The following is a 13502-nucleotide window of genomic DNA, read 5'->3' on the forward strand; positions in this document are numbered from 1 at the left end:
ACTTTGTTCAGGTTATGTTTGGGAACGTGTGAATATTCACAAGGTGAAGACAAGAGTAAAATGTAAAGACGATGAGAAAGTAAACTGATAGATTCGAAAAATTGTATTATCACATTTAACATCTGAAAGTCATTTCACTCAAGCCCATAAAGCCTAACTTCGTTTGTTCAACACTCTGTGGAAATACAGTCACTCATTCATTCATCAAATATGGAATGAACGCCCAGTACGTGCCAAACAATGTGATAGGTATGAAGAATATACAGACATGAAGATATGGCACCCTCTCAAGGAGCTTGCTGTTTCATGGTGAACTAGTCACTAAAGGGAGAGTCAAAGGGGAAATTGAGGCAGAGCATGGAGGGGAGTAACTCAGGCATTGTTAGGGTTTGACATATTCTTAAAGATTTGGAATAGTAAAGGATGTAAGAGCAATCAATACACAGAAAAAAGAAAGTCCATTGGAAACATGAAGAAAAACCAACAGCTATTGAAGAAAGAAAATAAAATAATGATACTCTACTGGACTCTGAAATGTAAAATAGTCAAATACTCATAATAATATAATCACTCCACTGCTACAACTAAAATAATCTATTTAAAGAATGGAGGGAGGAGTGAGGAGTAGAGTATAGAGTAGAGGTACATGATTATACTAGAAAGAGAACAAATAATGTCTAAAGTTAATAAACCAATCAATAACAATAACTATGCAAAGAAACAGCTAAAAAAGTTCAAAGCCGTTGCCTCTGTGAGGTGGGCTGAGAGATGGTTCTAAGTGAGACAGCTTCTATTCCTCTCATGATAAGCCACTTTGCAATCTTGGGGTTTTTGTTTTCATGTCATATATTACTTTGACCATTTTTTTTAAAGATTTATTTATTTATTTATTTGAGAGAGAGTACATGAGAGGGGGGAGGGTCAGAGGGAGAAGCAGGCTCCTCGCTGAGCAGGGAGCCCGATGCGGGACTCGATCCCGGGACTCCAGGATCATGACCTGAGCCGAAAGCAGTCACTTAACCAACTGAGTCACCCAGGCGCCCCACTTTGACCATTTTTAAACAAATGCTGTTTTTTAAAAGAGACTATTGCAAAGGAAGTCTACATAACCTTTAAGGTGCAGCAAATAAATCAGTAAATGAATAATAAAAGGTGTCCATGACGCTATGAGGAAGATGCAATGGGGACTAGAGGGAAGGAAGTATGGGTCCGTAAAATGCTGTTGCAAACCTACTCTAGCACCTAGTCTAAGTGGGTTCCTAACCAGAGAAACATGATGGGATCGTTTCCATTTTTCATTGAGAGCCATGTTTTCCTGTTTCTTTCCTATCTGGTGGCATTTGCATAGGCCCAGGGCTCTGGGCGTGGCTGCCCTGTTGCATTGCCATAATTGTGTGCCAACTCTGCATGTTTCCTAAACACCTCTGAGGGCATTTTCCAAATGTTAAACACACGAACAGGCATGGCAGAGAGGCTGGCATGTGAAACCTCCTACTTATCTAATCTTGCTGCTCATCTCCTCATGAGAAATCACTTTATATTGCAGTCCTATCTCCCACATTTTGTGGAATGATAAATTCACCATAAAAAGAAAAACACAGGCTTTTTTGGGAAAGTCACTGCACATATTCAGTTGTTCTAGAAAGTTCTCTTGGGGGAGATTTATTCTAAGGACATTTTCTTCTTCATGGAAAGGAAGGCCAAAGTAGGCTAATTCTCAAAATGCTGACGGCCACCTCAGCCGCCTCCAGAGAGCAATGCAATCACTCACCTGTCTTGGGGAAATATGTATATTTAGAGTGAATCTCTCTCCTGAATTCTCTATATGAAATAACCATTTACCTCTGGGTGATTCTGAAGTATCTATCACCCCACTCGCCTTCTCTCATCTGTTCTGCTTCCTCTGGGTCCAAGAGCATTAATGGAAAGCTACTGATCATGTTGAGTCAAATGCTGAATAGGTTACTGACAGTCAAGGGGACCCTGTTATCAAAGGGCATGAAAAGCAACAAGGCTTCCAACTCAATCAAGGACTTATCTTCAGAGAAAGGCGCCATATACAGACAAGGGCTAATTCCGCTCCTCTCAAGGGAAAGGAAGGTGGTGACTGGGTCACCTCTGCCCAGTGCCAAAACTCCCCCATGAGAGCATGGCAACATTTTACCTCTTGCTCCGCGGCTTTTAAACGACTAGCCAATAAATGTTTTAATTTAACCCCACTGTCTTCCAGTTCAAGAGTTGGCTTTATCATATGAAGACATGATGAGGAAGACAGAGAGGGTACAGGTGAGGCTCAGCAGGAGTGAAGGGGTGGTGGCCCTGAGCAATCCACATGGGAACAAATCTCCCTTCAAGGATGGCATAGTTTTGCCAGGTCTGAGGATGGCAATGAAGGAAACCTGACCTATGTGTTCTTTGCAATGAATTGTGCATTCCTCTGCAGTCAAAACATCTACCACCACTATCAGGGTAAGCTGCTGGAGACAGACCAGGATTTAGAGAAAGAGGGCATTAAAATACATGTATAAGAAAGCAATGATGGGGAGAAGGTAGTTAAAAAGCACAAACTTACAGCTATAGAAGAACTAAGTCCTGCAGATGGAAGGTACAGCACGGTGACTACTGTTCATACTGTATTGCCTTTCCAGCCCCGGCCCCAGACTTAGCAGCCACCAAGATGTTGATGCCCAAGAACCATATTGCCATTTATGAAGTCCTTTTCAAGGAGGAAGTGATGGTGGCCAAGAAGGATGTCCACATGCCCAAACACCCTGAGCTGGCAAACAAGAATGTGCCCGATCTTAACATCATGAAGTCCATACAGCCTCTCAGATCATGAGGCTACGTAAAGGAACGGTTTGCCTGGAGGCACTTCTAGTGATAGCTTACCAACCAGCATATCCAGGATCTCCATGATTGCTTCCACCTGCCCCCTGAGATGATGCCTGCCACTCTGAGCCACAGCCGTCCTGAGACTGGTGGACTACGGCCCAAAGGTCTGGAAGGAGAGCGACCTGCAAGACTCACGTGAGGGGAAGCTGACAGAGACACCTATGGACAAAGCACTGTGCCCCTAGTGCTGACAAGAGAGCTGAGGCTGGGACTGGGTCAGCAACTGAATTCCAGTTTAGAGGTGGATTTGGTCGTACACATGGTCAGCCACCTCAGTAAAGCTGAAGGAGACTGTTGTGTGTTGAATAAATCTGTAGCAATAAATAAATAACACTGTATTATATATTTGAAAGTTGCTAAGAGAGTAGATCTTAAAAGTTTTCCCCACAAGAAAAAAAAATTTGTAACAATGTGTTATGGTGATGGATGTTAATTAAATTTATTATGGTGATCATTTCCCAGTATTCACAAATATGGAATCATTATGTTGTACATCTCAAACTAACATGTCAATTAAATCTAAATTTAAGGAAGGGAGGGAGAGAGGGAGGGAGGAAAGAAAGAAAGAGAGAGAGAGAGAGAGAAAGAAAGGAAGGAAAGAAAGAAAGAAAGAAAGAGAGAGAGAGAGAGAGAGAGAAAGAAAGAAAGAAAGAAAGAAAAATAGAAAAAGAAAGAGAAAGAGGGAGGGAGGGAAAGGGAAGGGCCAAGGGAGGGGGGATTGAGGGGGAAAATGTTTCATAAAGCACAGAGATGTGCCCAAGGTGGCTTTAGCACAGAGACCTGAGCACTGGAAGACCCTCCTGGCAGAAGGGGACTCTTCTCAGGATGCCTTCTTCCACCTTCATCCTTATTCAAGGAATTAAGGTATGGCCATCAGTAATGGTATTCCTGTTTCAACCAATAATTTAAGAAGATGCTGAGGTTCCCTCACCTTCTCAAAAGCTGACCAGAATTTCATTTCGTTCAACAGTTGTTCATGGGATACCTTCTCACAGGTGCTTCCCTTTACCTAGAATCCTCTCTGCTCTCCTGCTCATCCTACAGACTCGGCTAAGGTTCAGTTTCCCTCGAGAAAGCCTGACCTGCTCCCCACAGGTTTGAGATAAGCACCTCTTAGGTATGTGCTCCATAGCATCCCAAACTTCCCCAATTAGCGGTATTGCAATATTTGCTCTTCTCCCCGGGGAAACCATTCCTTCCAGAAGGGCAGTTATCAAGCCTCTCAGTCAAGGCCTGACTCACGGCAGGCATGTGCTAAATATTGGTGGAATGATGTATATGCACCACTGAACGGCACTATCCCTGGCACTATGGAAATAGAAAGATGAATTCTCTCTCTGAGCTCAGGGTCAAGCAGCTGGGATGAGAAAGAGTAAGCAAATACATACCGATTACTATATGCCAGGCACTGCTTGGAGTGCATTGCATGTATTAACTCATCTAATCCTCACTGTGACCTTACAGGTAGGAACTACCATTAGCAGCATTATACAGATAAGGGAATTGAGGCACAGAGTATCTTGCCTAAGTCCCACAGCTAGTAGGTGGCTGACACAGGGTGTAAGCCCAGACAGCTGGCTCCTGAGCCCAAGTCCTTCCCCACTTAGCTGCGTTGCCTCTCAGGGTCCCAAATGAGTCACACCCACTCTGTGTGTAAAGTGAGGTACACAGTGCTCGGGGAGACAGGAAGGAGAAAGGAAATTTCTGACGTTAGACCTTAGCAGCACCCTCTGTCCCCTTCTTCCTCCCTGCCCCCAACCTAAAAGATTCCGCAAACAACCAATTCTGGAACCAAGTTCAAAGTTTTAGAACCTACCAATACCTGATCAAACTCAGTGCCCCAAATTTAAATGGGAAGTTGAGGTTCTAATTCTAATATACTTCAGCAGATGGTTATAAATTGCTTTGTGAGTGGAGCTGGTAAAAAATCCTTTACCTCTCAGATGAGAGAAAATAAGCTTGCTAAATACTATATACGGCACAACCTGACATAAAATATTTTTTAAAAGAAGGGCCTCTTGTTCTGACCCCTGTATTTGTGGGCTTAAAAACTGAAAAAATTTAAGATGAGGGTTTTGGTTTTTTGTGGGTTTTTTTTTAATGTTCAGCTTTCCTTTCTTTCATTGCCATGAAAATAAAGTGGCAATTCATGGCCATAATGGGTAATTCCACACTGTGCCTTCTAGAGAATAAGGAAGAAGGAGCCCTTCGTATTTGATATTCATATGTCCCTGCAGGGCCAGAGCCTGTGACCTTGTGACATGCTGCCACTGATGGGAAATGCCCAGAGGTTCTCATTCTTGTTCAGCGGCTCACCCAGCATTTTGAAAGGACAATGAAAACATTCCTGGGGCTTCTGGGCTTCTTAACCTCATCCCAGTAACGGCTCATTCTATCTCTGAAGAGGTCAACATTTATTATTGTAATAAATATCATTTTCATACTTCTCGAGAGCAGGAGTGACTAAGGGAACCGAAGAAAGGAGATTCTGTAGAGTGGAAAAGACTCGAGAGGCCCAATTCCGTTAAGAACACTTACCATTTGGGGTATGAAATAGGGGTCTCTGAAAAAGGTAACCCCAGGTGTCTTTATAAAGTAGAAATTCTTAAACTGAGGTTTTTAGACTTCAGAATTTCAAACGTTTTCTTTCCCTTCCTCGTTTCATTTGAACTGTAGAAAAGACGCGAAGGGTATTTATTTGTCACATCCAGAGAAAAAGCTGACATCCCCATGAGGTCACATTCGTTTCCTCAGTGGAACCAAGATAGCATTTTGAGGCAGAGAAAGTCAGGATGCGAAGAGGTCTGGACAGATGGGGCGCTAGCATCTCATTCTAAAATGCCCTTCTCCTCTCTTTTCCAGGGCAAGTCTCACTCTCTGAGAATATAATTCCTGCTCTCCCAAAACCCATGCCAAGAAACCTCTCCTTTCAACTTCCCTTGAGGCCGTCAAGCCTAATGCATGACTATTTTTTCAAGAATCTCTAACATCCTTCCATTGTCCACTGAGTTACACCTCCTTCCTGGCCACCAAATCTTTCCTCTAAAAGTTACTCTTGCCTCAGTGCCTTCCTCACCATCATCATCATGACTCCCATTTGCAGACTGCTGTGCGGCTGGAAAGCATTATTTCCCACAGAAACTCGCTCCTGACAACAGCCCGGTGAGGTAGGCAGTGCCCTTCCCACTTACTTAAGATCACAGAAACCTACTTAAGATCACAGCTAACAAGGAGCAGAACCAGGATTCAGACCCAAGACCGCCGCTTCCGGCACCTCAGTAAAGGCCTGCAGCCGGCCCTCAGCAGCACCCAGCCCCTCAGAGTGGGATGCGGAGGAGGGGAGGCTGGAGATTTAGAACCCGGGGAGAGCCAAAGTGGAACACAGCCTCCCTTCCACGGTAGAAGAGGAAACCAAGGCAAGTGACCCTGCACTTTTAACCAGCTCCTGGGTGCTGCAGAGATGACTGATCTGTGCATACTCAAAGCAGCACAACCTCTTGCCCAATTCATGACTCCTCTGCACAGAACCCCCCCAAAGAGTGGAGAAACTTTAAGGGGAGGGGGCTGATGACCCAGAAGCTCCGAGAAACACCAGACCTCAGCTTCTGAAATGGGATGTATCCCTACACCAGTAGTTCAGTAAGTTCAAAATTCTGCACGATGAGATTTCTATGAATGAGAGTCACCTAGTTGCATCCCAGTTTATGTTCAGTCAGTATCAAAATAGGGCTAGAAATAGCCCCCAAACGCATTTGGTAATGGAAATATACACTGATCCTTAACTTGTGTTGTGACACATGAAGCTTTAATTATTTACCAGCTCTTAATGCCTGATTCATAATTAATACCAGAATGCACTTCTCTCCCTAGCTGCTCCTTGACTGCTGCCATGGCTATGGATTAGCATATCAAGATCAAATTCATCTTTTCTTAGGAAACCCATGAATATGTATCTAGCTCGTTGAAGGAGAAGTTTAGAATGCAATTTGCTAAAGCATTAAGGAACTAATAGGAAAGGAAATTGATAATGGTCACCTTCTTAATTTGAATTAATTTCATTAAATTTAAATTAAAAATTAATATGACTGGAAGGTTTAAATGGGTCAGTTCCACACCGACAAAATAGCAAAATCGTCAGCAAGTTTTAAAATGTCCCTCGTGAAATGATTAGAAGTAATTCCAGCTTTGTCCATAATAGCAAAATTTGTTAAAACATACAGATTGTCCCTGAAATGTTACTTTGTAGAAATCCAGAGTAGTGATAGCCCTGGTGGAAACTTCTCTTTCCAGGGTGGGGGTCAGCGGCCCTGGCCACCCGCCCAGCCCGCCCAGTACAGTACCCTGCCTTCCTGCCTGAATCCCGGCCTGTCAACAAACTGCTTCCAGCGTCGGAACTCACGGAGGAGTAAAGCACACCCATGACGTTCTTGTGATGATCACCTCTCCTGGAAATCTGGAGACTTTTCTCAATAACAAATAGAGGACGTAGAAAAACAAGGAACACTGATGGAGGCTGAAGTGTGAAGGCAAATTCACATTTTGCAGATCTGGGTGTGTCATGCCCACATTTTTACTGCTCCCCTTCAAAGTCAGATTGCAGAATTTTGCATCTTCTAAGATTTCATCCCAGCAGCATACGAATCCAACATTTTCAGACAGAGCACAAACACAGAGCCCAAGCATGTGCATCCAAACATGCGCACCCACGCACGCACATGCACACGCACACACACACACACACACGGCTGGCCTCCATCGGTCCACCTGCCCATTCTATCGGATGTGCCCGCTTCCTCTCCTGTCCAGTGCTTTCATCCATGTAGGTGCCCTGGCTAGGCCACCCTCCCTTTGGCTGTCAGTCCCTTCCTCTTCTTTTCCTCACAATTCTCCTCTCTCGGGACCCAATCCAAATGTCTCCTGCCCTTGTGGAACTGCCACAAGCCAGCCCCCTGCCCCCACAACCCTAACACCCGAGTTGGTTGCTCTGTGCCCTCCCCAGAGTGCCTTTTCTTTGCCATGGCCACCTCCATGAAGTGCCGAACTCCTCAAACACAAGTCAGGGCTAGAAATTCATGAAGAGAGGTTAAGTCAAATGAAAGAATGACGGAAGGAATAATGAAATTGTTAGACTAATTCGTGTGGTCCTTGTCTTGCACCAAATGAGCCCCATTCCGGTCAAATGTCAGGACTAGACCGTGAGCGCCAGGAGCACAGAGACTACAGTGGCCTTGTATGTCCCACACCAAGCACACGCCCTCCACATCAGAAATGTTCAGGAAATATTTTCAAATGGATGGGTAAGTAACAGCCAGCCTCCAGACTGGTCAGAACAACACATCACAGGGAAAAGCCCTGCGTGGTTCTCCCCGGGCATGTCACACCCTGCTTGCTTCCTCTCAGGCCCCCATCGGGACCATGGCTCCCTCGTTGTCAGTCCACAACTCAGGCCTCGGAGCCGCCATCTTCTCATGCTTCTCTCGAAACCATGTCCCAACACTGAAAGCAGCCTGGGACCACACGGCGAATCACCCCTCCTTTGGTTTCCTTCCCTATTATTTCATTTTAAATAAAGCTCTTTTAAATAAACTGGTACCCAGGGCTGCCAAACCCAATCGGTTCTCAGCAAATCCTGAAGGTGGCATTAGAAATCACCAGACGTAGCAGGCATCCAAAGGGAGAGCCACGTTCTAGTTTGCTTTGTTTGTTTTTTAATTGATGTCAGTGCACAGTGTTGATCAAGCTGCTGCTGCCACTGGCCACCAGGTGTCCCAACAAAGGGATTTGCTGTGCAGTGAGCTGATGACTCCCGGAGAGCGGTGGCTCTGACAGATCCCTGACAACAGGCACACCGGGACTGAGCCTTCTGTCCCTACCACTTGCAGTTTGGATTCAATCTTAAGAGCAGATTTCCCCTTCGCCTTCATCAGAGAGTACTGTTCAGCATGTCTGTGTCACTGCCAGCCAGCCTTGGAAAGCTGCTTGGCCATCCTGGCCCCCTGGGTTCCCAGCTGCCCATCGCTAGAAGTCTCTTCTCGAGGCAGCTCTGCGTGTCTGGGAAATAGGATGGAAGAATCTTCACAGCACTCCGCTACCTCCCCCCGAGCTGCTGGGTCTGTGACAGCACTGCCAATGCCAACGAGTGTCAAGGAGGACATCCATGTGTGCCGCTACCTAGGGCCCTGGAACTAGGGCATCTCTCCGCGGGGCTTCTGGGGGCCCTTCCCTCTCGTGCCAGGCTAAAGGACCAGGACTCTGACCCGAGACTTGAGAGCCAATTCCAAGGTCTCCTGCCCTGTGAAATCTTGCATGACCCCACCACCATCACCATCCCCAGCTCCCCATCACCAACCTTAAGAACAGAGCTGGTGACTCCCTGTCCTGTGCCCTCCTGGTATTCAATTCAGCTTCTCACTGTAATCACACTATTTTGTTTAGGGAGTCTCTGAGGGAGCTGAAGACTGAGCTCTGAAAGCCTGATCCCGAGAAACATTTACACAGGAAGAACAGCAGGTGGTACCTTCCGTGCTTGTGCGAATTCCCCCCTGCCTGGGGCCTGCCCTTCCCATGTCATAGCCATTTTATCTTACCTTGGTCCATACAAAAATTAGAGTGGAGAGAAAAAAGGAGGTGTGGGGGCAGGGGACGATCCCCTTGTCCTTAAGACTGCTCTTTAGTGAGGATCCAGACCCAGAAATCCATTGGGATAATCTTACATGTGAGACACACACTATAACTTTCTCAGCCCCTGTTCCCTACTGCAGAAAGGAGAATGAGGTTCAGCTCATCTCCTCAATGTGTCAATCAACAAACTTTTCTGGAAGCTTATTATGGACACCATTGTACGGGTACAGGAGGGAAACAGAGAAAAAATACAAGGCATGGTCTGTATGCACATTAAATTCTGGGACAGATTGTAGATACAGGAGACCAGGGGAGGGAGTAAACTCATAGATGGAAAAATCTTCATGAAGCAGATGGGATTTAATGAGTCCTGAAGAATGAATAAAATTTAGGTAAATGGGTGCTGATGGGAGAGTGAAGGGTGTTCCAAGTCGGTTGAACAGCATGCACAGAGGTGGGAATGAGTCCAATGTGTGTAAGGAACAGATCCACAGGCTTTGCCTTTATTCTCACTCCCTTGTACATTTTTTCCAGAGCAAGGAGGAGAATGTAGGTCTCTCTTTCTATCTCGCTCAAGGTTCAGTGAAAAATGACACAAAATAGGAGTTCCAGAAAATTGCAGTCATCCTGGTGGGCCAAGTGGGAGAAGGAAAAGGAAGCTGTTGTTCTTCGGCAGCTTTGGATGGATGAGCCCGGCCCACATGCACAGCTGATGCACTTCTGGGGAAACATCTTGATTCTGCTCTAGCTAGGTGTGGGAGCAGCCCTAGGTTTGTGCTCGGAGGGAAACACTCAGCACTTCATGTTTCCTTGTCCAGTACAGCCAGGGGGTGAGGTGTCAACACATTCGCTATTTATGGCATGTATTTTTATTCTCTTTCCTGGTGGGTTTGAGGAGATAGATGAAGGTTCTGGTTGAAGCTGGAGCCTCCAGTTTTTCCAGGAGTCTTGCACTCACACTAATAGAGCAGGGTTCACCAGAGCTGTTAAAGATTCTGAACCTTCTAGCTGCATGTTAGAGAAGAATTATTTAAAAATCTTAAGCAAACTTCTTTCCTCCAGTAAAAATGAGCACCCAAAAATGAATTCTCCCACACAAACCATTTCTCCTGGTTGAACATTATCAGTCTTTGGACCTTGGCTGAAACCAAGTAGTTTTCACCGTCAATTCGCAAAATACAATTATCCGCTGTCTGGTTTTCTGATAGCAATTCTTTTGTAGGTGAAAAATGCAACTGTTGAGTCCACTATTGAGAAAACTTGATGCCAGAAAACAGAGGAGCCAGCAGCAGGCAGCTCATCAAACTCCAAACCTATTTTTCCCAGCGCCTGGGGACTGAATTATCCATTGGGATAATCTTACATATGAGAAATGCACTTCTGGGTGCCAACACTGGAGGGAAGGGGGGAGGAAAGGAAAGAAATGTGTGTTCTGTCTCTAGCTTTTAAGCACAATTTTCTAAAACATTCTTGAGTTGCCACACAGGGGTGGGATAGGGAGCCTAAGTCAGGAGTCCTGGAAAGATTTGCTGCCTTTCTCTCATCCAAAGAATATCAAAATCCATTAATTATCTCATTTCCTTGGTTTATGGGTATGTAATTCCCACCAACAGGGCTGGGAATATTGAACCCCATTCTGTTATGAGCAGAAAGGAAGAAATACTCTCCCCGGGAGCCAAGTGCTCACTTGTGTGAAGTAAATTACCTCTTCTGCAGTGCAAAATGGCTGGGATCTCACCATTTGGGCCCTGGGAAATGGGAAACACCCCCTTGGGAGTAATCTGCTTAACCACATGTGATAAATTCCACCTATTTTTAGACTGTCCTCTGGTGTGCCTGGGTGTGAGCCCAGGTGAAGAGACCTAGCCAAAGCAAGTCAATCAAGTTAAATTTTCCCTCTATTTTGTTGGCTTCTTTCTAAGTAATCCACTTGCCTTACACATGCACACACGACTACTCATCCGATTCCTTAGCCTCTCTTCCTTTCTCCCTTGATCTGTCACTCTCCTCTTCTTACTATTGCCCTCGGACTTTCCCAAACCTCCTTCCCCTTCACTTCCCATCGGATACCTTACCTCCCCTCATCTCTCCCTTCCCTCCCACTTGCCTCCCCTGAAAATGAGTCATGGTAAACAGAAAGCTCTGGTTTCCAGTGCAAATAAATAGGAAGAAAAATTCATCAGGAAAAAACAGGATCTCTTCTTAATGCACGGTTAAACCTTCCAAAAGCTTAATGAAATTTTGGCACACATATGGCATGTGAAGCTTGCATCTCAGCATTATAAATCTGACATCAACTCACAGATATAGCGATTTTGGCTCTTTGCCTTTCTAAAAGAAGACAAAATGTTTGCAGTCATTATTGGCATTACTGTCTAACAAGAGAAAGGAAGACTCTAATTATGACTAGACAAATCATGAGCAAGGTTCATTTCATTGCAGTCCTGGGAAAACAGTGCATTGGGGAATTAATGAGGACAAGGAATGGATAAAAGAGAAATGTCTTTAATTTGCTGAGTGTCCTCAGCTACTCTTCCATCCCAGCCACCATGGATTACAGGCTTCCTTGCCTGTGTTAAGGTCTCCAAACTCTCAGCCCACGTGTCCCTTTATACAACCTCGAGGGCTTCCCCTGCTCACTCTGTAGAAAGGCACCTTAAAAAGAATGTTGTAAGCAAAATGAGGAACACTGAAAACACTTCTAGGAAAGTTAATGGTTTACAGGAATCTGGAAGAATTCCCTTTGTTACCGGAGAGACCATGTCCTCATTTCTTGGTTTTATAAATTCTGCTTTCCATGTATGAGGTTTTCTCAAAATAGGCTTATACTGGTCACCTCTAAAGCCACATCCACATGGGCAAGTTGGCAGCCTTCCCAAAGTAGACAAGAAGAGCCTTGCTGTTCAGGATCCCAGCTGGGGTGAAGCAGCAGGAGCCAGGGGAAGCTGCAAGGCAGAGGTCTTGCCATGGTCAGTAGCCATGGAAGATCACCAAGCATATGCATTTCAGGAAAGATGTGCCTGGTTTTATCCCTATATCCTGGATTTTGGGATACCTAGAAGTGTCCCTGAAGTAAGAGGAAAAACTGAGGATGGGATCCCCAAACACAAACAGCTCCTCATCCCTATCCCACATGATGGCTGGTGGTAAGGGATTCCAAGCCAGGACCCCAGAGCAGCCAGAACCCCATTTCCCAGCCTTCTTTAACTCAGATCTAATTTCTGGTCTCTCAGGAGCCCCACCCTAACACCACCTGGACCCATTCCCATTCCCCACAGAACAGATCTGGAAATTTGGAGGGATTTAGGAGGAGGGGGGCATAGTAAAGACAAAAGCAACAGGCTCTATCCTGGCTTCAACCAGGGAAAGGACCAAAGGAAAGAAAGAAGGTTTAGAGAAAGCAAACACTCAATCCAACAGCTTGCCTCATTTAAACCCTAAAAACTTTATTCAAGAGATGGCAAACATACAAATATACAGTACTGCCTCTGAAGGCCTAGGAAGGCCCAGCATTCTGGGGATCTGCATGCTGCATTATACATCTGGAAGTTTCTGGCGTGATCATGAAGATAAACATACAACTGCTACTTATTAATGTGTGGGTTAACCAGACCTCTAGCTGCCTGTTCTCTTCTGAGGTATTTTGATATCCTTTATTGAAAACCCTAATGATGGGTTTTGGTAATGTCTATTACCATAGGTTTGGTTTGGTGGGAAGTGGATGGGAGGTAAAATGGTCCAAGATCACCTATGACCTCAAATCTTCTCCCAGCTCCTTCAACCCGGCCTCACTCTGGCTAAAAGAAGCCTTTAAACTGACAATGGAGCTCATCCATCTGCATTCCGGTTGACCATTGGCATGGATAATTAGCCAAGGCTGTTTATTTACATAACTTCTATGTGCCTAGGGACCCATAAGCTTCTTTATTCCAATAAGCATTCACTGTACACGTGTGCCAATGGGAGGAGAAAACACATGACTTTTTTAC

At 45.2% G+C, this 13502-nt stretch overlaps 1 pseudogene; it reads left to right on the plus strand.

Moving 5' to 3' along the window:
- The first annotated feature begins 2677 nt into the window (after nucleotides 1-2677).
- LOC123838607 (small ribosomal subunit protein eS10-like) lies at nucleotides 2678-3171 on the plus strand (annotated as a pseudogene).
- Nucleotides 3172-13502: the final 10331 nt, after the last annotated feature.

This window comes from Mirounga angustirostris, unplaced genomic scaffold (assembly GCF_029215605.1).
Source record: "Mirounga angustirostris isolate CCGP_5_RB_7025 unplaced genomic scaffold, mMirAng1.0.hap1 SCAF_3, whole genome shotgun sequence".
NCBI lineage: Eukaryota > Metazoa > Chordata > Mammalia > Carnivora > Phocidae > Mirounga > Mirounga angustirostris.